Source organism: Pinus tabuliformis, chromosome 9 (assembly GCF_031772625.1).
Source record: "Pinus tabuliformis cultivar Carrire ecotype Pingquan chromosome 9, CPIR1, whole genome shotgun sequence".
Classification (NCBI taxonomy): Eukaryota; Viridiplantae; Streptophyta; class Pinopsida; order Pinales; family Pinaceae; genus Pinus; species Pinus tabuliformis.
The window spans coordinates 1,909,767,334-1,909,793,602 of record NC_142307.1 but is presented as its reverse complement, the minus strand read 5'-3'; positions in this window follow the sequence as shown (position 1 = coordinate 1,909,793,602).

The window sequence follows — 26,269 nt, the reverse complement described above, 5'->3', positions numbered from 1 at the left end:
AGTGCCAAAGCATCTCCTCTATTGGTTGGTTTCACTGATTCTGATTGGGCTGGTGACCCTGATGATCGGAAGTCTACTGCCGGTTATGTGTTCACTCTTGGTTCAGGACCTATTACATGGGCTTGCAAGAAACAAGGTTCCATTTCTCTTTCTTCAGCAGAAGCAGAATATCGTGGTGTTGTAGAAGCTATTAAGGAAGCCTTGTGGCTTCGTCAGATCCTGTCAGAGTTTGGCTTTCATCAGCAGCATCCGACTACACTTTGGTGTGATAATCAAAGTACCATTCAGCTATGCAAAGATCCAGTCCAACATCAGCACAGCAAACACATTGAACTGCACATGCACTTCATCAGAAAGCTCATTCACGACCATGTTCTTGAAGTGAAATATTGTTCAACAGATGATCAAGTTGCAGACATCTTTACAAAAGCTCTCACAGAAGCGAAGTTCACTAAACTTCGATTTATGGTTGGAGTTCAGGAAGTTGTCACTAAGGGGGGATAGGCTCTAGTGCCTCCTTCCTTCTCCTATTGTGTCATATTTGTAAATCCTTCAATCCTATCCCAAGTTGTTCTTAAGGGGGGATGTTAGGATATACCGACACATAGGAAATAGTTAAGTACAACTTGGTCTAGTATAGGGTTAGGTAAAGTGTGTTTCTTTACTATGTACATTTTGTAACTTACAATCCGACGGTCACGATATGTAGTGATCTGATGATTCATTCTCTCCTCGATATTACCGACACTTGATCCGTGGCTTGACACCCGATTGGTCCATGATTTCTATTTAAAGCGCATGGAGGGTCATTTGTAGGGTAATCCGTCTATGAGAGAAGCATATGTAAATTTTCATTCTTTTATTAGTAAATTGCCTGAAGTGGCCGCGTTGGCTCAGGCCGTGGACTGTTTCCCTCTTTGAGGGTTTTAAAAACGTCAAAATACTGGTGTATTGATCTGTGATCTGTTTGTGAGCGGTGTCCTTTGGTGTTCTATCTGAGGAACTTACCCTGTAAATTCCTACATAGTCACATTCCCTACAGACTTTCTATTGATTGCATTCCATGAAGGCTATTGTTGTTGTTTACCAAGACATGTTGTGTCACACTAATGTTTCACCCATCCATTTCTCTACGGCCCCATCTCTTATTTAACCCTGATACACTCACTGTACGACGTTTTACAATTCTATCACTTGTACAATCTTTTCCATTGACTAGATGGTTCAAGCTCTTAACACAGATAATTTGTACACTTCACTCCTAGTCAGATTGCTCGATCTTAATTTTGGTTTTAATTGTGTTAGGGTATTTTCATTTTTTTTAGGGTCAATTGGTATTATTTTGGGTAGTTTGGTGGAATTGGTTTTAATTATGTTAGGGTATTTTCAATTTTTTTTTTTTTGGGGTAGATTGGTATTATTTTGGGTAGTTTGGTGGAATGGTGGAAATCTGCTCAGACGACATTAGTTTGGTGGCAATTTGCTGGGATGACATGATAATGAGAAATACTGTTGTCACTCAATTTATTCCTGGCTAGTAACATGATGATAAAAAATATTTCTCTATGTTTAATAAGTGCCTCCTATATGCCAGTAATGTGAGGAATAGTCCTTTAGCACACATATTTGGTTTTCCTACTCAGTTGCAGAGGGTTTCCGGCTATATTTCTATATTCTACCATCCTCATCCTTTTTAATTAGCAATAAAGAGTTGTGAATCCACCTAGCCATGGATGGAATTTGAAGACATGTCACAAGGTGATTTTTCTATTAAAAAGGTTACAAAACCATCAAAATACTTCCTTAAAACTTGAAAATCTATCAAATAAATCTATTTTGAAATTCCGACCTCGACCAATTCCGATCAACTATGCTCCTCCTATGCCAACCACCAGTTTTACATTCGAATATCCATTGACATGGCATAGTTATCCCACAAGAAAAGAGGAAGGAAGTTTCCTGCGGGAATTTGGTGTTCTCTTTTCACTGTCACAATCATTGCCTCTAAACAGGGTTGAACATGGCTTTACTAACTTTGGTATCTGTATTATTATTATTATTTAATTTTAAAATTATAGTTAAGCCACACACTAAATTGGTGTATGAGATTTGTTTATGGCACAATTTCGGCGTTTTTTTTTATTATTATCCAATTTTAAGACCATGGTCAAGCCAGACAGTAAATTGGTGTATGAAACTTGTTTATGGGACAAAGTACCCACCTCAGTGAAGGATTTGACTGTTAAATTTAGGAAGGCATACATACTCTATCCCCTATGCTTTTGAACATGTACCTCTTAAAAAGAAACACATACTCTTAACCATTAAACTCTGATATTTACAATAAATTTACAAAAATCCCACCTATATTCTCTATAAACTGACTAGATATAATTTGCTTTGTTGCACCCTCAACCTTGACCTTGACCTTGACCTTGACCTACTCTTCATGCCCTATGCATGATGCTTCAACTTAAACTGTATCTAGTGAGGAACCACATACTTAGCAGCGATTGAACTAATTCATTGCATCCATTGTACGTTGAAATTTACAGGGCGGGATAGAGGGTGCATTTGTAAAACACTCTGAGCGCACTTAACTTTCATTCTAGTTTTCATGGAGTATTTGGATGGAAGGCTAACCATAGTTACAGTGGAATATAATTTAAATATATTATTTAACCTAAATATGTATAATTTAAATATAGTTAATTTAAATTTCACTTAAAAATCATTATTAAAGATGGTTAATAAGTATTATTATTATCAAATTTTGTTAATTAATTTTCAATCTTATTAAATATGAATATTATATTTTAATAAATATAAATCTGAAACTTTATTAAACTTAAAATGCATTCATAAAACTTTATAATTACAAAATTATCTTAATAGTATTAATTTATATAATTATTAATAATAAATTTTAACATATATATTTTTATGTATTATTTAAATAATATATTTAAGTTATATAGCTATGAGAGTTATTTTAGTTGGTCAAGTCATATTGTCAAAGTCTCTCTACTATTATTGAGAGGTTACGGGTTCAGACGGTGATGTCAAGGTGAGGCTTCGTGGTTAAGTTGAGAGGAAGTGATCCTTTTAGGTGGATTTTCCTAGCACAATATTTTGCAAACCATGTAGACAAAAATATATATTGAAAGTATATGGTTTTATTCATTACATACATAATAATAATATTTAACTTATTAGACATAAAACTTTATAAATAAAATTTTATAATAATAAAATATTATTAATAAAAATATTATTAACTCATATAATTATTGATAATAATCCTTGAGCATTAAAGTCAACCAAAGTCAACTTCCTTGAGTGTGCTTGATTATGATTATGGTCAACCATAGCTATAGCCAACATGAGTATCATGTTCAACATGACCATATGCATCCATAGCGAATGGTGTCAACTATTATTTAATATTTAATAATTAAAATTTCCCTGATAGGCATATATATGTGAACTTTAGGTGGAAGGATGTTTGTTGACTTTTTCAATCAATGACGAGGAGTAAATGTGTTGGGAATATGCTTCCTCTGAAGCATTATCTATGACTTTATCTATGGCTATAATTTGTACAGTGCATGCATTGGACTTAATCTAGTAATGGATCGTCTAGTAATTCACTAGAGAAAACGATGGGTAAGGAAGACTAGTCACAACTATCATACACATTTTTGACCCTTTTGCGATGTACTTTGGTTTAACATGTGGAGGTGGCATCACCGTCAATTAGATAAGGTTTTGATCCTATGGTTCAGCTTCTATTCTAAGGTTATTGAGAAACTACTATGTTTTTCCCCAGGGTTTGCAAGTCATTTGCACGATGAGCTTGTTGGGAGAGCTCAACCAATCGAACTTCTCAGACATGTGTGCACACCACCTTTGGTAAGATTTGTTTAATAATTTCTAACTATGTGCCCCTACCACAACCGCCGTGGTGCTCAGCTCAGTTGTACTAATAGGTTAGGGTTCCCATGTCTGTGTTACATGATTATTTCAGTCATTTTTTTTTGTTCCAGGGTCTTCGTTTCCACCATGGTAGTGGTAGGGAGAGAACAAGACAAACTCTAACTGGTGGTAGGTTGCATCTCTTCTCATATGTATTATATTATTTTTTCCCGTGTTTTCCTTTTATTTATCTCTTAGTTTGGTTGCTAACAATTTCCTCTTTGCTCTTCTTTTTTTTGCAAGCTCTAGAAAGACTGGAATGGTAAAAAAAAGTATGGTGTCTATGCTCAACCCTTCTTATTTTCTTGGATGGTTTTCACGCAAACAATTTCCTATTAATTACAATTGTCTCACAAAATCACATTCTTCAAGCTCTAGGTCTTTACTTGCCGACCAGGCCAGTCAGCTTTACAATGGGTATTCCAGAGGGTTTCCGATAGGCTCTAGTTGTTAAGGCACATTCACCTCGAAAGTGGGACTTTTCTTGTACAATGTAATTATATAATGTCACTGCAGCTCCGCTCCAACACCCTTAGGGTTTTCATTTCAAACATAAAACTAGAGAACTCGCTCGACTCTTCTTCTACGTGGAAACAACTTTAGGTAAGCCCCAGGGAGTCGACGGGTAAAAGAGGTCAGGGTTTCTCTTGCATTTTCCTTAATGCTTTTGGGGAACGTTTGCTACGAACCCTAACTTACTTAGGGTTATCACCCTATTGTCGTTATAGGTTTCTTGCAGATATCCCTCATAACATTCCCTTACCATAGTTTTCGTGGCGCTCAGCTCAGTTGAACCAATAGGCGAGTATTCCTCTTGTGGTTACTATTCATAAAGATAATGGGTTTCCATGCCTTTGTTACATGATTACTTAAGCTGTTCTTTGTTTTCTTTAAGGGTCTTCATTTACATTGCGAAAAGGAGGGAATGATACAAACTCTAACTAACGATAGGTCTCCTCTCTTCCCATAGGTATTATATTTTTTTTACCCTGTTTTCCTTTTATTTATATGGTTATCTTACCCTCTAGTCTTACCTTGGATTTTCTTTTTCTTTGGAGGAAGCTTCCTCGCATGGAATGGAATTGGTCAAATACCTATCTGATTGTTGTAAATTATTTGTGAGACTATGGTTTTCCATAATGTATATGCATCTGAACATTTTGCAGGGAGGACAGATCTCAGATCAACCGACCACGCATTCGTGACCACATGGAGGTACCTGGAGCATTGTTCCTTGCAAGAAGTGTACTATGAATGAAGTTATGTATGGGGAAGGAAGATGTGGCTTCGTTTCTTAATCCAACTAGTAACAATTTTGCAGAGAAATTTGTTTTGAAAGAAATGTCATGATTAGCGATGGGCCAACACAACTACAAGTCTCGGTTGGGGCTTACTTCTAAATGGAAACACAACCTTGACATTATCTTGGAGCTGAACAGTCTTTAGGAAGGAAACTAAAGTAAACCCCACCATATCTAGGTCATTAGTTATGGGATGAATTTTCATGTTGTAAGGATTTATATTGAGCAAAGTGATACAATAGAGCAGAGTTTCTTTTATGTTGTTTTTTCTATCATATAACCAGAGTCATAAGGCTACAAATGAGTAAGAGTAGCATTCTGTTAGACTGATATTGCTTAACATGAATGCTTGTGGTTGGTGAAAACACTGATTTAGCGTAATTTTTTCCTTTTTTGAGATGGAAGAAATGATCCATCCATAATGGCTCGACCTGAAAGTTTTTTTTTTTAAGTTTTATGGCTTCCATCATGAACTTTCTAAATTTATGACCAACTTACAACTACGCAAGAATGAACTCCTCCACCCAATCAACTCATCTACACATTATTGACAATTTAGTTAATTTAGTTTAACTTTTCTCATTTGAGTCATTGTTAAAACAGTTAATTTAGTTTAACTTTTCTCATTTGAGTCATTCTTAAAATGTGTTTGCATGTTTAAAAAATTGTATTTTGTGAACATTCAGTACCTTGACCTAATTTTGCTAATGTTGATGATTTCTAAATATGTGAAAACATTTTTAACTTTCAACTTAATGATATAAAGGGGAATTTGTTTGAGTTTCTATCATGGAATTTATTTGCCTTTCCAAATTTATCTGGATATTTTACACCAACATGGAGTTCACTAAAACTGCATCTTTCATAAAAAAAATTGAAACCTTAGGTGATGCTTTTCATTACAATTTATTCTTTTTAAGGTTGATGAGTTTAATAGAAGCATTTTTAGTTTTAAATTTATCTATTTAAAACAGAAAATGATCCAATCTCTCAATCATTTCAAGGATATATATATATATATATATATATATATATATATATATAGTTCTGGTATGTGTCGGTGTGAGTCACCTGTGGTACATAGTTCGTCCAAAGAAATTGACCCACTCTCCATTGCTATTTGAATAAGTTTACTACCGAGGTTGAAAATCCCGCAAATATTGCATAGTTTGTCAAAAGAAATTGACCCTCTTTCATGCGAAAATACATAAAAATGTTTGTTTCTTGGATTTCAATGTTTTTTTCTTGTATTTTGCTACAATTGTGCCGTGTATATTAACGTGGTTGTGAAGTGTGTCTTATGACATTAAATTAGTTATATATTTATATTATTTCGGGTCATAGATATAAAATTTTATAAATTTAATTATTGTAAATAGTATAATTTTGTATTAATTTAAAATAAGTTATTTAAATAAGAAACTAAAATCAATATTTTATTATGAAATATTTTAAATGAAAATTCAAAATATTCATTAAAAAAATATGACATTAAGTATAAAAATGATAATATACTAGCACAACCAAATTAAAAATGTTAATGTAATTAATATAGTTTAGTTGATATAATTCAAGGTGAGACAAAGGGCACCTCATTGGACCAACATTAGCACATTTTAACTGATATTAGGAAAGTTTGTTGCACCCTCCATCCTCCACTTGCTTGAAATATTTGATTACAGATATTTTGGTTTCTATTTGTGGAACATTGCCAAGGATGTACAACCCAATGTTTTAAAACTCCGACTCAGCTGAGGGTCAACTCCAACTACGAATCCGACTCGGTATCGACTCGACTGACTCGATTTCAATGACTTGGTCATTCTAAAAAATAATTTTAAGATTTTCATTCATGTTTCCAAACACACAACATTACAATATAGATAGAAGACAACATATTATCCAAGCATGCTCATGAATATATCCATTATATCAAAATGGCACCCAGTGCGTTGTCCAATACATACATGATGATGATATAGAGATCAAAACAAAAACAAATAACCAAGGAGGCTATAAATGGCCTCTACAACAAAAGTAAACTGTGACCAATACTACTGGCTACTACTAGAGGAGCCAAGATCATCTGGCTCAACCTCTGGATCATAGTCAGATAGGCCAACCCATGGATCCTCGTCATCATCATCTCCAACTGCAATTGTAGAAGTGGTAGCACTAGCAGGCTGTACAGTAGCTACAGGCTGAGATAAATGAGATATGCGCTTCTGTTGTGGTTGAGCAGAGGAAATGTCTACAATTGGAGGACTTGGGGTTAGCCCTGAGGCTGGTACAAGTGGATCAGGATTTCCATTCAACTGAACATTATGTTCGAGTGATTCCACCATTTGTAAATCATAATAAATATCCTCATTAGAATCAAACTCTGCTGGATGACTGTCCACTATCCAATCTAATGTTGACTCAATGTCTTCCAACACAATGTGATCTGAGTCAGCTCTTTTATTCAGCAATTGGTTGCATCTGAGCCAAAGGTTGTATTGGACATAAACAAGATCATTTAACCATTTTTGATCCAAACAATTTCTCTTCTTTGTGTGAATCCTCTCAAAGATAGACCAATTTCGCCCACACCCAATAGCACTACAATTTTGACTCAAAATATGAATTGCAAACTTCTGCAATTCAGGATAATGGCTACCAAAAGCCTCCCACCATTGTGATGCAAAAAAGATAGGAGTGTAATGAGTTAACCCAAAAAAATTACAAATTATATCCAACTTTCAAATTATAAATGATTTAACAAAATAAGTATTAAGAATTTTAAAATTAAAATTTTTGTTTACTAGACTCATCTGCTTCCCTTGCAATCTATTATAGGTTCCTCCCAAAGGTACATGTGGCTTTGCTAAAGGTTGTGACCTGTCGGTGTATCTCCAGCTGATCACACTCCAATGGGATCATGTGATCAATGCAGTCAATCAATCCATCTCTAGCCTCCCCCTTAACTTTATAATCATACCATGGGTTCAAAAAATACCCAGCTGCATGTATGGGGTGATGGAGTTGATTGTTTCATCTTTCATTAATGATTGCCCAAATGGCCCCACACCTAACCACTTTATCCTAACCAGTGGCTCAGCAAGCTTCACAATCTTTGCTGCATTTCTACAAAATATTTCTTCATTCACTTTCTTTTTCAATTCTTTGCCTTCCTGTTTATGAGACCACTGGCTTTGATTCCATTCTTCACTGGAAAATATATTTTGCAAGTTTCTATGTTGTGAAAGTATAGATTGCAATGTCAAGAAATAAGTAGCAAGTCCATGAATTATTGTCGATAAATTTTGTTATTCTTTTGACACGATCTACAGTGTTTTTGACCCAATCTAATTTTCCAATATCCCCAAGCATGAGGTCTATGCAATGTGTAGCACATGGGGTCCAAAAGATGGTTCTGTGTTTTTGCTCTAACAATTTACCAGCAAGAACATAGTTAGAGGCATTATCTATGATGAATTGAATGACGTTAGCCACCCCCACCTCCTCAGCAACCTCATCCAATAGTTGAAACAACAATTGTCCATCTTTTACCTTATCAAATGCATCAACTAATTTTAGAAACATGGTTCCCTGTGGGAAGCAGATAAAAAAGTTTATGATGGTATGGTTCCTTGGATCAATCCATCCATCTGACATGATGGTACATCCTACTCTTTCCCATGAGTCCTTGAAATCTTTCAAATCCTCATTAATGGAGGCAATTTCATTCTAAAAACGATACCCCCTTATCTCATGCATAGTAGGGCATTTGAATCATTTTCAAGCAGCATGTATGGCATCAAACATAGGCTCATAATATGGTGAATTGGAAGCATTGAAGGGGATATTAGCATCGTGCCACCATCTACATTTGTAATCACAAGTAGTCTCCCTCAATTTTTTCTTCCAATGGTCATCTAGAGTGGGCCTCAAAGTTCTACTATCTTGAGGATCATGTGCATATGATGGAAAGGAGGGTGTGACAATGAAATAAATTTTGATATTCATATCACCCTTCTTTTTCATTTTACCCTTACCCTTTCCTTCAATAGACTCCAAAGAGGGACGAACATATCGGAAGGGGTTGGATGCACCAATACAAGGGACAGAGGAAGAACCCTCAAAATCAAAATGGGGGTTGGTAGCTGAAATTTTTTGTATACTCCTCTTCCTCCCAATTCCAGCCTCTAACTTGTCACACTCCAACAGTACATAATTTTTTTTTTTTTAAAGACTATATTCACATCACTCCTTTTACATTTACATATGCATTACCTTACTATGTACGTTAATAAACAATACAACAACAGATGTTTAATTATACAATGGGACATGCATAGCATTCGACCCACACCTCACAAAACGTTCACGGTGCATACATTTGGTCAATCAATACAATGGTTACGTATATGAGGTTGGTGATACATTACACAGGTGGCACTGTGAAATTAATGGTATATTTATGGTAACTTCTCCCGAGACATCTTGAGTCTGCGATGTTATGTCCGGCTCTGGCGTTGTTCCAAATGGTCTATGCATCGCCGTCCATCTGGAGGGTTCGACGGTTAGATGGCACATTGCCATGTGATGCCCGGTGCTCTAGACGCTTACAGCCTGGCACCTTGGCTTGTCAACTTCGCGCCAATGCATCTCGTAGACTTACCGGCTATCGGACAGTAGATACCCACTTGCTGCAGATCGAGGGTTCCTGTGATGCCACGAAACGGTAACATGTTTCTAGTTATATATATGGATAATCTGCCTTCGACTCTCGTTTTGTTTCATTTCATTATTCTTCTGAGCGATAGCAGGGCTGCAACCCTGAGCACTGCTCCGCAATTACGCAGGTTCCTCCAAGGTTTTAAGGCATGCCGCTACAGTACTTGGCTCGGCCTTTCTCCGTCCAAGAAGGTATCTACTCTGAAATGTATACGATGCCAGGTTGTTACCGGTATCATCATTTCCCGTTTACTTTAGTTACAGACTTCTGTGATTTACCTCAAGGTCTTATCTATTACTGTATTATCATTTTCCCCACGGATTTATGTGTTGCATCAAGGATATCTAACATTGGGGTTATTGTTTTCACGCAGGTGGTTGACTGTCATCCTTTTCCCAAGGACGCGGAATCGCCCTTACCACTGGTTAACCTATCATCGGGTAAGGGTTCGAGCACTTAAGTTCATTTACACGTTTCTTATCAGGGTTGTGCTGAATGTTATTCCCTTGGCAGGGCTGTCGGGTTTGCATTTCCTCTGCGCAAGCTCAGGATCCCCGCATATGCGGAACTCCTCTGCTATAAGGCATATTGTTCTGAGTTGATTGCAAACATGATTTATTAGTCTTTGTGTTGTTAATTGACTAAGGCTGGTTTTTATTGAACATGGCCGATATTTGCTATTAAGCTGTGACTCTGCCGTGAAGGTCTTTGTTTTCTATTTTAACATTGAATGAAACAGGATTATGCGCACAGTTAATTTCATAGGTTCAATACTATTCAAACTGTTTCTCTCCGGACTGACTTGATGTCGATTTTTCAATGAGGAAATATATATATACATTTTGTTTACAGAAAATGGTGTTATGATTTCTTTCGATATTAATAATGAATCTGCATCTTATGATATTCCGGCTTTGGTGCCTCGGCCGGCTAAGCATAGCTACAGCTCGGTCGAGGGTGTTAACCAAAGAGGAGCGTGCTTAGTTAACGCGGGCCGAGGGTTGCATATGACCTTAGTCACCAAGCCACAGCCTCGATGCTCACGCTTATCATTTCATTTTGTTAAATTGTGAATGTATATAGCTTTTCGAATGTATATAACTTTTCTGTTCATGCGATGCAGTTACATGTACATGAAGGTTATACTATAGTCATATTCTTGTTAATAATCTCTATTCCCGCGTTTCGGTTGACCAAGGTTAGGATACTCCATTACCTGGGTTTTAAAGTTGTTTTACCATTGTTTATAATAGTAGCACAACTTGTCTTTTATTAGTTTGCTTGGCCGCGGCTTTCATTTTTCTTTTTATTTATGGTTATAGTTCAAAATGCAAGGGTTTGCCCATCTCTATTGATAGAGAGCGCTTCGTTTCTTCTAAAAGCGAAGCTTACCAGTTCTGTATTCTCGTGCTTACATGATTATTGGGGTTTTATCACCCCGTCTCTTGATACCCGATGCATGCTATTTCTGTTATTACAATCATCCATTTTTCGTAACTCTATTATAATGTAAAGGTACCATACAACTCCATACAGTCTTTAATATTCTTTTCTGTGAACTATATATATATTCGACTCTGTTTTCAATTCGATTATGTTCTCTAACTCCCATACAGAATTAAATATTTATGTACATAATACTAGATAAAGAGAACAGTCAAAGGACCTTTCCTTTAACTCCATATTCATAGTACAGTATCATACAGGAAACATTTCGGCAGATTTATAAGTAGTGAGCCATACCTGTTTGACTGCCAAACCTATTTGTAATGCTTGTCAATCCACCCGTCCGTAGGAAGAATTCCTCTTTGTCCTTCCACCCCCAAGCACTTGCAGGTCCTACTCGACCACAATTACACTGGTCTCGCCAGTAACGCTATTTGATCCTAACCAGACATAGCGTACACAGGAAAACTCTTTTCCTCTTATGCCATCTGATCCTAACCAGACATAGCATCAGTATTTTCTTTCTTCTCTGCCATTTGATCCTAACCAGAGTTGGCATTTTCCCCCTTTTTCCTCTGGGGTCTCAACTACCTCAAGGTAGTTAGGGTTCCAATGTAACTGATTCCTCAGTTACTAACCATGATTAATCATAACTCAGTTCAAATAGTACCAACACAATTGTTTTTCATTAACATAAAATTAATAACATGATTATACACATTTTCAAATAAAGTCTTTGTTCAATAATTACTTTCACTATTTACTAACATTGACTTTTCACAAGGGATGTTACATCTCCCCCTCCTGAAAGTCTACATCGTCCCGATGTTGCTGTTCATCCAAAAACAGTCTGGGATAAGTATCCCTCATCATTTGTTCATCTTTCCAGGTGGCCTCTTCAGGCCCAAAGTGCTGCCACTGCACTTTAACCTGGCTGATGACCCTTTTCCGTAGCTCGACTCTTCTCCGATCTAATATGTTCACTGGTTCGACCAGGAACTCTCCTTCCGGTTCCACCTGAATGTCCTGCCAACTTATTATATGCCTAGGGTCATACACATATCTCTTTAATACTGATACATGGAAGACATTATGGACCCGAATATGGCTGGGTAGGGCGAGCTGGTAAGCTACCGGCCCTACTCGTGCCAGAATTTGGAATGGTCCACAAAAACGCGGTGCCAATTTGGCACAGGCATTCCATTGGAGGGTACTTTTCCTAGCTCGAATTCTGATGTACACATGTTCACCCACTTGGTACTCTTTAAATGTTCTCTTCCGATCTGCAAAATTCTTCTGCCTGTCCTGTGCCATCTTTAGATTAGCTCGAACGTTTTTCACCATGACCTCCATCTCTTCCAACATCTCAGGACCCAACAAGAATGTGTCCTCCAGTCCACCCCAACTGGAGGGTGCGCGGCATTTCCAGCCGTAGAGTACTTCGAATGGGCTCATCTTCAAGGATGAGTGATAGCCATTGTTATAGGCGAATTCCACTAGATGTAGATACTCCTCCCATCGCATAGGTTGCTGCATCACATAAGACCGCAGCATGTCCTCCAACACTTGATTCACTCGCTCAGTCTGTCCGTCAGTTTGCGGATGATATGCGGTGCTGAAGCTCAATTGTGTTCCTAGACCTTCAAATAAGGTCCTCCAAAAAGCTGAGGTAAATTTAACATCACGATCAGATATTATTACTTTCGGCAGCCCATGAAGTTTAAATATATTTTTCATAAAAATGTTTGCGATTTGAGCTGCACGATAAGTGGATTGAACCGGTATAAAGTGAGCTGACTTGCTGAGTTTATCCACTACCACCATTATAGAATCATTATTCTTTTTGGATCTCGGCAAACCGGTAATAAAGTCCATGGTTATGGTCTCCCATTTCCATTCTGGTATGGGTATTGGCTGTAATAGTCCTGCAGGATGCTGATGTTCAGCCTTCACCTGTTGACACTCCAAACAGCGTGCCAGGTATTCCACAACATCCCTCTTCATGCCTGGCCAGTAATACTCCTTCCTTAGTGAGGTGATTAATTTCTGGTAACCAGGATGTCCTGCATAAGGACTTCTATGATTTTCATCCAGAATCTTTTCTTTAATACTGCTCTGATTGGGTATATAAATCTTCTTCTGATAGCACAAAATGCCGGCTATATTCAAGGTGTAACCTTGTTGTATGGAACAGGTATCTGAATTCTGCACTAAATGCTTCTTTTGCAAATAAATCTGATCTTGCGCCGCAGCCTCCTCAATCTCTTTGTCAAGAGTGGACCATCCTTGACTGATACCAATCTCATAAATACAATGCACTTTTCGGCTTAGTGCATCAGCCACTCTGTTCTCCTTTCCCTTTAGGTGTTTAATTTCGAAATCGAAATTTCCCAAAAAGTCCACCCATCTTGCTTGTCTTGCGTTTAGAGTGGGTTGACTAAAGTAACTAGTCAAGCTGTGGTGATCCATCATTAGCAAAAATTTCCTCCCTACTAAATAATGGCGCCACATCTTCAAAGCATGGATCACAACGGTTAATTCCAGATCATAGGCAGAATATTTCTGCTCATGCTCTTTCAACTTCCTAGATTCATAGGCAATCACTTTACCTTCCTGCATTAGCACTCCACCCACACCCTCCTTACTGGCATCTGTACAAACTACATACTCCTTTTCGGGATCTGCCACACACAACACAGGTGCTGTGGTAAGTAAATGCTTGAGCTGTTCGAAGCTCCGCTGACAGTCTGCTGTCCATTTAAACACTTTTCCCTTCTTTTGCAAGGAGGTAATGGGGTAGGCAACTCTAGAAAAACCTTCTACAAACCACCGGTAATATCCAGCCAGCCCCATGAAAGATTGAATATCTGCTACATCCTTGGGTGTAGGCCATTCCATTATAGTTTTAATCTTTTCGAGATCTACAACTATACCTTCCTTTGTAATAATGTGACCCAAATACTGGATCTGCTCTTTATAAAAAATCACATTTGCTGAATTTTCCATATAACTGATGCTCCCGTAAACTCTGTAACACTATCCTTAAATGTTCCTCATGCGCTTTCTTATTCCGGGAGTAAATAAGTATATCATCAATGAAGATCAATACAAATTTGTCTAAGTATTGATGAAATACACTATTCATCAAACACATGAATGTTGCAGGTGCATTAGTTAATCCAAAAGGCAGTACCACAAACTCGTAATGTCCGTAACGAGTACGAAAATCTGTCTTGGCTATGTCCTCATCTTTGATTCTGATTTGATGGTAACCTGATCTTAAATCGATCTTTGAGAAGATGGTCGCCCCCTTCACCTGATCAAACAGCTCGTCAATGCGGGGTAGTGGATATTTGTTTTTAACTGTCAGTTTATTCAGCTGTCTATAGTCTATGCACATTCACAGAGTCCCATCCTTTTTCCTCACAAATAGCACAGGAGCTCCCCAAGGAGAGACACTGGGGCGGATGTACTTCTTTTCCAGCAACTCTTGCAGTTGCATTTTTAACTCAGTTAACTCCGGCACACTCATCCGATAGGGTGCTCGGGACACTGGGGCTGCTCCGGGTATCAGCTCAATGGTGAAGTCCAAATCCCTTTTGGGTGGCAGCCCTGGAATTTCTTCAGGAAATACATCTGCAAAATCTTGCACTATTGGTATATCTTTAACAGTTGCAACCTTATCCACAGAATCTGCAAACCCCACTTGTACTGCATAAATCTGGCACTTATTCCGGATACACTTAACCAGCTGTGAGGCTGTGATTGGCCGAATCTGCACTGGTTTCTGGATGCCTTGAATCTCTTTTCCCACACCCAGCTCATCTCGGTAAGAGACTGTTTTTGTTTTACAATTAATTACAGACCACCATCGTTCCAACCAGTCCATTCCTATCAGCACGTCATAGGAACCAAGAGGGAGTATATTTAATTCAGTTGTTATTGTTTGGCCATCTAACCTTAATGGACAGTTGCTGACTTTAGTTAGTACTCGTCTTTTGGTCCCAGTGGCCAGCTGTACTAGCCAAGGGCTTTTAAACTTAGTGGTTTGCAAACCACAGCTTTCCACAACTTTGGGACTTATATAGCTTAAAGTAGCTCCTGGATCTACTAAAATAGAAACAGTTCGATCAAAGATCTTACCTTCAAACTCTATCATTGTTGGCTGGTAATCAGCTTGTCGATCCTCCAGTGCTGCATTTATTCTGGGCATAGATCGAGCCACATCTCCTACTGTTGAAGCTTCATAGATCTGGGACAGCTGATCACTGTCCTTCCGATGAGGGCAGTTTCTAATATAATGGGGTCTGCCACAACCCCAACACTGAACAGGTGGCCGAGCTGAGCCTTCATTGTCCAGTCTAACTTGCTGTTCACTGTATTTGGATTCTGCAGGAGGCTTGAATCTGCTCTGAGTTTTAGCTGGATTTTTAGTATTGGCTCCCTTCGAAAATCCTTTCTGAAAACTGTTGCGTGCTCCCTTACTACCCGTAGGCATTTTACTGCCCCGCTTATCTGTCCATCTCTTTCCAGTAATTTCTCCTTTGGATTTGTTCTACTGATAACACAGTCTTTGCTTTTCGAATTGCTTCATCCATGGTTTTTGGATTATCGAACTCTATCCTTTCTCGCATTGTCAGAGGTAGACTACTAACGAATCTTTGTACCTTAGCCTTCTCTTCACGAATATAGGGTACGTAATGAAGCAGGGATGTGAACTTAGTTACGAACTCATCAATGGTCTGTTGTCCAAGCCGCAGATCGTGAAGTTCTCGCGCTTTTTCATCATAAAAGCGTTCTGTCAAATACTTCTCCTTGAAATATCTTTGAAACATTTCCCATGTCACATCTTGTTCACTCACTCCCCGCACCATTTTGACCTCCTCCCACCATAGCGTGGCTTTGGCCTGCAGCTGGAATATAGCCAGCCTTGCCTTAAGATGATGATCATATTCATATACTTGAAAATACTTATTCATATTAATTAGCCACGCCTCTGCAGCTTCCTCTGATTCCCCGTCGAAATGTGGTGGTTTAATTTTCCGAAAATCCCCTTGTAGTTCCATCCAGGGTCTTTTTGGGGTTTGAATTTCAGAAGCATTGACAGACTTCTCTCCTCGCGTCTCTGCCCTGTCCTCTGTTTCTTCTAGTTCAGTATGATAGCTCTGTTCATTTGTTATTCTTGGCTGTTCAGGTCTCGGATGTGACTGCTGTTGATGTTGCTTATCAGATAAGCTTTTCAGGATCCTCTCATGTTCAACATTCAATCTTGCGTTATCCTCACGCAGTCGGGCCATTTCGTCCTTTAACTCCTGCAATGTCCTCAATAGCATCGAGTCAGTGTTGTGGCCTGCTACTCCCAGTTGTACCCAAAGCTCAGGATTTCCCTGAGGTTGTTCCATGTTATCTGGTGGTTCCAGATTTCCACAAGGAGCACTGTTTGCTCTTCTCATTCTGCTACTACCTGTTTCAGAATAACTTATTAAACAGATTTAATTTATCTTTGGCGTACTTCTGAACTTTTATCATGATACTATTTATATTCATGTTACCCAAAGGTCACAGAGTTGTAAACCTTGGGCTCTGATACCAATTTGTCACACTCCAACAGTACATAATTTTTTTTTTTTAAAAGACTATATTCACATCACTCCTTTTACATTTACATATGCATTACCTTACTATGTACGTTCATAAACAATACAACAACAGATGTTTAATTATACAATGGGACATGCATAGCATTCGACCCACACCTCACAAAACGTTCACGGTGCATACATTTGGTCAATCAATACAATGGTTACGTATATGAGGTTGGTGATACATTACACAGGTGGCACTATGAAATTAATGGTATATTTATGGTAACTTCTCCCGAGACATCTTGAGTCTGCGATGTTATGTCCGGCTCTGGCATTGTTCCAAATGGTCTATGCACCACCGTCCATCTGGAGGGTTCGACGGTTAGATGGCACATTTCCATGTGATGCCCGGTGCTCTAGACACTTACAGCCTGGCACCTTGGCTTGTCAACTTCACGCCAATGCATCCCGTAGACTTACCGGCTATCGGACAGTAGATACCCACTTGCTGCAGATCGAGGGTTCCTGTGATGCCACGAAACGATAACATGTTTCTAGTTATATATATGGATAATCTGCCTTCGACTCTCGTTTTGTTTCATTTCATTATTCTTCTGAGCGATAGCAGGGCTGCAACCCTGAGCACTGCTCCGCAATTACGCAGGTTCCTCCAAGGTTTTAAGGCATGCCGCTACAGTACTTGGCTCGGCCTTTCTCCGTCCAAGAAGGTATCTACTCTGCAATGTATACGATGCCAGGTTGTTACCGGTATCATCATTTCCCATTTACTTTAGTTACAGACTTCTGTGATTTACCTCAAGGTCTTATCTATTACTGTATTATCGTTTTCCCCATGGATTTATGTGTAGCATCAGGGATATCTAACATTGGGGTTATTGTTTTCACGCAAGTGGTTGACTGTCATCCTTTTCCCAAGGACGCAGAATCGCCCTTACCACTGGTTAACCTATCATCAGGTAAGGGTTCGAGCACTTAAGTTCATTTACACGTTTCTTATCAGGGTTGTGCTGAATGTTATTCCCTTGGCAGGGCTGTCGGGTTTGCATTTCCTCTGCGCAAGCTCAGGATCCCCGCATATGCGGAACTCCTCTACTATAAGGCATATTGTTCTGAGTTGATTGCAAACAGGATTTATTAGTCTTTGTGTTGTTAATTGACTAAGGCTGGTTTTTATTGAACACGGCCGATATTTGCTATTAAGCTGTGACTCCGCCGTGAAGGCCTTTGTTTTCTGTTTTAACATTGAATGAAACAGGATTATGCGCACAGTTAATTTCATAGGTTCAATACTATTCAAACTGTTTCTCTCCGGACTGACTTGATGTCGATTTTTCAATGAGGAAATATATATATACATTTGGTTTACAGAAAATGGTGTTATGATTTCTTTCGATATTAATAATGAATCTGCATCTTATGATATTCTGGCTTTGGTGCCTCGGCCGGCTAAGCATAGCTACAGCTCGGTCGAGGGTGTTCACCAAAGAGGAGCGTGCTTAGTTAACGCGGGCCGAGGGTTGCATATGACCTTAGTCACCAAGCCACAGCCTCGATGCTCACGCTTATCATTTCATTTTGTTAAATTGCGAATGTATATAGCTTTTCGAATGTATATAACTTTTCTGTTCATGCGATGCAGTTACATGTATATGAAGGTTATACTATAGTCATATTCTTGTTAATAATCTCTATTCCCGCGTTTCGGTTGACCAAGGTTAGGATACTCCATTACCTGGGTTTTAAAGTTGTTTTACCATTATTTATAACAGTAGCACAACTTGTCTTTTATTAGTTTGCTTGGCCGCAGCTTTCATTTTTCTTTTTATTTATGGTTATAGTTCAAAATGCAAGGGTTTTCCCATCTCTATTGACAGAGAGCGCTTCGTTTCTTCTAAAAGCGAAGCTTACCAGTTCTGTATTCTCGTGCTTACATGATTATTGGGGTTTTATCACCCCGTCTCTTGATACCCGATGCATGCTGTTTCTGTTATTACAATCATCCATTTTTCGTAACTCTATTATAATGTAAAGGTACCATACAACTCCATACAGTCTTTAATATTCTTTTCTGTGAACTATATATATATTCGACTCTGTTTTCAATTCGATTCTGTTCTCTAACTCCCATACAGAATTAAATATTTATGTACATAATACTAGATAAAGAGAACAGTCAAAGGACCTTTCCTTTAACTCCATATTCACAGTACAGTATCATACAGGAAACATTTCGGCAGATTTATAAGTAGTGAGCCATACCTGTTTGACTGCCAAACCTATTTGTAATGCTTGTCAATCCACCCGTCCGTAGGAAGAATTCCTCTTTGTCCTTCCACCCCCAAGCACTTGCAGGTCCTACTCGACCGCAATTACACTGGTCTCGCCAGTAACGCTATCTGATCCTAACCAGACATAGCGTACACAGGAAAACTCTTTTCCTCTTATGCCATCTGATCCTAACCAGACATAGCATCAGTATTTTCTTTCTTCTCCGCCATCTGATCCTAACCAGACTTGGCATTTTTCCCCTTTTTCCTCTGGGTTCTCAACTACCTCAAGGTAGTTAGGGTTCCAATGTAACTGATTCCTCAGTTACTAACCATGATTAATCATAACTCAGTTCAAATAGTACCAACACAATTGTTTTTCATTAACATAAAATTAATAACAGGATTATACACATTTTCAAATAAAGTCTTTGTTCAATAATTACTTTCACTATTTATTAACATTGACTTTTCACAAGGGATGTTACATAACTCTTTTTCCCTAGCCTTTTCTTCTAGAAACTTCTCAAAGTTGGCTAACAAATCCTTCCTAATCTCCCCAATTTCTAGTGATTCACATGGAGTAATTAGGCCTCTAATCCCCGCCGAGTGTTGCTTTTAGCCTATTAATGCCCCCATGACCTTAATTTTTCTATGGAAAAACTTGCAATGCATTTGACTATGAACCATTTCAACATGTGCCCACGCAACATCTTTCACTCTAGGTGCCATTTTTTCACTTGGAAATCAAAGGAAAAAATCTGAAATTGAAAATAAAAAAAATAGCATTACTTCAATGTTCATTTCTTTCACAAAAGACACTATTTTCAATTTCCAGATTTGCACAAAAAAATAAATAATCAGAAATAGATTTTTACAAGTGAAAAAAATACCTCTAGGCACAAATTGCCTCTTCAAGGTAGCTCCAACAAACCAACTCCTCAATGTTGCTCCAATGGCTACCCAAGAACCTCCTCACTCCTACTACAATGACTCCTCACTGCTACTCCAAAAGCAAACTCCACAACTCCTCACAAACTCTCACTCAAATGCAATGAGATGGTTGTGAGAAAATGAGAGGGGTTGGGTGGGCTTTATAGGGTTTAGGAGAGGGGAATGGACCCCAAAGAACCTAAAGGCAAATTAGAAATGGGTTTTGGGTCCCAAAAAAACAATTTAAAAAAAAAAAAACCACGATGTTCTCACTTTTTTGGCCCGCTGTCACTGAGTTGGCTGAGTAGGCTCAAATTCGGCCGAGCTAGCTAGGTTATTACCGAGCTGGCCGAGTCGTTAGAAAACTCGGTCGGCTCGGTAATAACCCGGTCAGTCGTTCCGGTTCGAAGGCCGAGTCGACCCTGTGGGGGCATGACTCAGACCAACTTAGCCGAGTCAGTTTCGAACTGGTCGTTTTCCAAAACAGTGGTACAACCCATTATTGGCTCTAGACAGTGACACACAGTCCTTGTTTGACCCTCCAATTCCCAGCTTTTTATTGCTCCTAACCACAGATAATATGATAATATTTCATTCTTCTCCCTGATAGTTATCCACAGAACAAACTCAACTCAAGGAGTAGTTGGAGCGGGATCATCTACCTTTTTGTTATTGATTTGTCTATTCGTGTATCAAAGACGATCGTTCACGTCCCTTCGAATTTGACTCATTTGACCCTTATACATGGTCAGAATTGTAATGTCACGGTTGGGTTTGGAGAATTTTAAAAGTTTGTTGATGAGACTAATAGTGTGATTTGCCATATAAATTGAATTTTTTAACATTTAAGAGATTTATATTTTATAAGGATTTAGGTTTTTTTATCTTAATAAAATAATTATTAAAGTTTATTAAAATAAATAGAAATTACAAACACCAAAAAAGATGGCTAAATTTGTTTTTTAAATGAAAATTTAAATTATAATAAATTTACAAAAATAATATACTCAAATTATTTTGTAATAAATAATTAATTTATAAAAATATAAAATATAATTGTAAGTTTTAATATAAAATGATTGTTTTTTCAATCATCCACATTGATATTTATTTTAGAATTTAAATATTCATAATATAAAATTAAAAAAATATTTAATTATTTTATAATTAATTTAAAATAATTATTTAATATTAATTTTTTGAATTTATTTTACGATTTTAATTCTAATTTAGTAGAAATTTTTCAAGTATATTATTTGTAAGTGAATAAGTATTTTTAATGTACATGACTAAAATTAAATTTATTATTAGTATAAATTTTCCATATGAATTAACAAGTTAATATTTTGATTAATAAAATTATTATATTTATATATGTATTAATATATAAAATATTTAAAAAAAAGTCTGTATAAGATCTTTTACTTCGAATTACTAATTTTTAGATGGGTAAATTTTATAAATGAAATTGTTAATAGACATCAAAATAATATAAAAATTAAAATTTTAATAGGTTATTTAAAATATATATTTATTTAATATTTCAGATTAAGCTTTTTTATAATCAAATCTCATAATTAACGCATTTTTTTATTATAATTTTAATTAATAATAAGAATTAAAATAATTCTCCAGGGCAAATAAATATTTAGTTAGCCACCAACAACATCGCTGGGAAAAAATGAAAACTTCACGAGTCTGAATATATGAGGGCGTTGTCCACTGCGTTCACAATTTTGTTTGGATGGTCAAATTTTTGTGTGAGTGAAATTAAAGAAATTGAATTTTGGAAGTGTTTAAATAGTTTTTTTTTAATAGAAATAGATTTAGTATTTTTTAAAAATTTCGGAGTATCTAAAATTTTGAAATTAATAAATTACTAAAACTAAAATTTCAAAAAATTTCTGCTATATTTTTCAAAATCCAACTAAAATTTTCATTATTTTCGTTACAAATTATAGCTTTATTAAACTACATGCTGAATAAAAGCGAGCGCAGAAGCTGTCCCACCACCGGTCAAGCAATAAAACAAGAGAGACAAAGGAATCCCAGGTATCAGACCGGCAATTCAAACTGACCTCGCAGCTGCAAAAGGCAAATTGCAGGCGCGCCTGTAGCCGACTCGTTCGGTGACCTCTCAGGAAATGTGTTACCTGAAAAGGGCCCTTAAAAATGTAACAAGTTGCAAACTTGTTTGGTGTTGGCTCTGACAGACTTTGAAAGGCCGCTACAATTATGCAAGTAGACAACGTGGATGGACGAATCACCTTCATGGACCCTCCAAGATTAACAAAAATATTAATCTTTTTGATCTTGTAGCGGAAATATTAGGTGTGGCTACACTTTCTGTACATGCTGGAATAATAGTTTATTTGTTTTCAAATTCTCTAATAATACAAAAATCTAAATATTCAAAATGGATCAAAGCTCTGAATCAAAAGTACGTGTTTTTAGAATGCTTTATAATTCAAATCACAACGTCGACTACCTATGTTTTCAAAATGGATCAAGGTTTTAAATCAAGTATCTAAGAAATGTTGGGTATTTTTGATGCAAAATACCAAAAACAAACAATATATTTACCACAGAGGCAATGCTCTGTTTCCTCTGTCCAGGATCTTTGCACAGGGAAGCTATTTAAAAGAAATTATCTCAGAACAAACCATTACACAGCCATAACACATTTCTATTGATTAAAGACAAAAGACTGATACAAACTTCATCCTCTTTGGTGAGAGGGATTCACCAAAAAACACTCTGCCTCCTTTTCAAAATGATTTTTACACCGCTGTGTAAAATCTTCATTCACTGTTGTAAAACAAATTTACATCATACTGCTATAAAAAAAATTACATACTCCCCGCACTGCTGTGCATTTTCATCTTACAAAGAAAACAAAAGTCAACAAAAAAAATCCACTCCACCATTTTCGGCATTTCACTTTGATTCACCATTAGAAAAAAAACATACACATTCCTTATGCGCTCCCACGTTTTTATTTTTTGCATTGTGCACTGCTGTGCATCACCATATTTTTCATGGAGGTCAACCTTCTTTTCGCTGCAGCAAAAACTCATATTTTGTTTCACGGTTATATGTTATATGAACCCAAAACAGAGATATTAAGTTTTACATGCCGTAAAAAAAACATAAAAAAATATAAAACGTATGCCCATAACTATATTAAAGGGCCTCCACCTAAATCTACGTAAAACATTAAAGACCATAAATTTAACTACAGCGGTCAACCTATAAGACTTTCAATCCACGCAAAAATGTGATTTGACGTTAGTTTGTATGCAGCTTCAATCGATCAACGACGGAGAACACGGGAGCATATCCGACAGTGGAGAAAAATATCAGAAGCCACTTTAATGCTGAGCTTTACCTCCCGATATGTCAGAGATGCTGATGTCAGGTGAGAGCCACGCGTCTTCACCAAATCGCATCGGAGCCAAAAATACGGAAACTGCTTTTCGCTGGATGGCGGTGCGATATCCCTCAAGCTGGTTTGTGGTTTCATGCTGGCGGTTTTGGGGAGCGCAGTACGGCTGCGTTGAAATTACATTTTCAACACTCCCCTTTAATTTCAACAGCTGGGCATTCGGTCATACCGAGACACTTCCTCAAAAATTCAAAGCTTTTCTGATCCAGTGGCTTTGTCAAGATGTCTGCTACCTGTTCTTGAGTCCTGCAATGTTCTAAGATAATTTCTCTATTGTTCACCAATTCTCTGATGTAGTGAAACCTTGTATCAATGTGTTTCGTTCTCTTATGAAACACTGAATTCTTTGACAAAGCAATAGAAGAGCTATTGTCACAAAAGACCACTGTTGCTTTTGCCTGCTCTTGGCCTAAGCTTTTCAACATCCTTCTCATCCATACTGCCTAACATGCTGCTGCTTTCGCTGCCACATATTCAGCCTCTGCTGTAGACAATGCTACAATGGACTGCTTCTTAGAAGCCCATGAAATGGCTCCTGAACCCATATGAAAAACGTAACCGGAGGTGCTCTTCCGATCATCTACACTTCCAGCGCAATCGCTATCAGTGTATCCAACCAAATCTGAATGTTCTGAGGCATGATATAAAATTCCAAACATTTTGGTACCTTTGACATACCTCAAAATTCTCTTTGCTGCCTGCCAATGTGCCTCCTTCGGCCTCTCCATGAACCTGGAAATTAAACTAACAGCATACATAATGTCAGACCTAGTTGCTGTTAAATACATAAGGCTGCCCACAATGCTTTTATACAAGCTAGGATCAAAATCCTTGCTGCTGTCCTCTCTGCTGAGCTTTAATCCCATCACTGTGGGAGTGATTGCTGCCTTGCATTCTTCCATCTTAAATCTGCCCAAAACTTGATTTACATATCTTGCTTGAGATATAAAAATTCCTTTTTCATTTTGATCTACTTCTATGCCTAAGAAGTATCTCAAGAAGCCCATATCAGTCATTTCAAATTCATCCTTCATGACTGATTTAAAATTCTCAATGAGCTGATTATCATTACCTGTGAAAATAACATCATCAACATATAAGACAACAATTAAAATTTTACCATCTTTTTCTTTGATGTAGACAGTGGGTTCTCCTTCACACTTGTCGAATTCATTATCCAATAGATAAGAATCTATCCTGCTGTACCATGCTCTTGGCGCTTGCTTCAGCCCATAAAGAGCCTTCTTCAATTTGCACACTTTGTGCTCTTCACCTTTCTTCTCATAGCCGAGAGGCTGTTCAACATAAACCTCTTCCTTTAACACTCCATTTAGAAATGCTGACTTCACATCCATTTGGTAGACTTTCCATTTGTTTTGAGCTGCTATGGACAGCACTGCTCTCACGGTTTCCATTCTTGCAACCGGTACGAAAGTCTCCTCATAATCTCTCCCATACTGCTGCTTGTACCCTTTGACAACCAGCCTTGCCTTGTCCCTTTCTATCTTGCCTTCAGCATTACTCTTGGTCTTGTAAACCCATTTCACTCCAATCACTTCTTTGCCTTTTGGTAGCTCAACCAAATCCCATGTTTTGTTTCTCTCTATGGCATTCATCTCCTCGTCCATAGCTTCTATCCATTTCCTATCTTTAATTGCATCCTCGAAATGAATACAATCATCAACATGACAATACAAGGCAAATAAGGAATTCATTCCTTCATCATAAATGTCACTTAAGTTTCTGAACTTCTTACCTCTTTCATTTGGTGTGCAAGTGCTTGAAGATGCACTTGAATTTCCTCCTTGTGGTGTGCTTGGAGAAGCACTCTCATTGATCCTCAATGGTGTCCCTTGCTGTCCTTGTGTTGGCGCTGCTATTTGGGGATGCATTTCAGCCACCTCCTCTTCATCTTCATCATGAGACAAACAGTTCTTGACATTCACTGTTTTCTCTATGCTTCCATCCCAAGCTTCCTCTTCAATGAATTGAACATCTCTGCTGACAAAAAACTTCTTGGTAGATGGGATATACAACCCGTAGGCTTTGGATTCCTCACTGTATCCAATGAATATACATTTCTCCCATTTGTTGTCCAACTTCCTCCTTAGCTGATCTGGAATGTGTGCATAGGCCACACATCCAAAAACTCTCATGTGGGTGACTACTTGCTTTCTCCCACTCCATGCCTCTTCTGGCACTTTGTTCATGACTGCTTTTGTAGGACACCTGTTCAGTATATAAACTGCACAATGTACAGCTTCAGCCCAATAATCATTTGGCAAATGCTTTGCTTTCAACATGCTCCTTGCCATCTCCATGATGGTTCTGTTTTTCCTTTCAGCAACTCCATTTTGCTGCGGAGTGTACCGAGTTGTGAACTGTTTATGTATTCCATTTTCTCTACAAAACTTTAGGAATTCATTTGAGATATACTCACCTCCTCTATCAGTTCTCAATACTTTTATGTGCAGCCCACTTTGGTTCTCCACAAGTGCTTTGAAATTTTGGAATTTCTCAAAGACTTCACTTTTGTTCTTGAGGAAATATATCCAAGTCTTTCTTGTAAAATCATC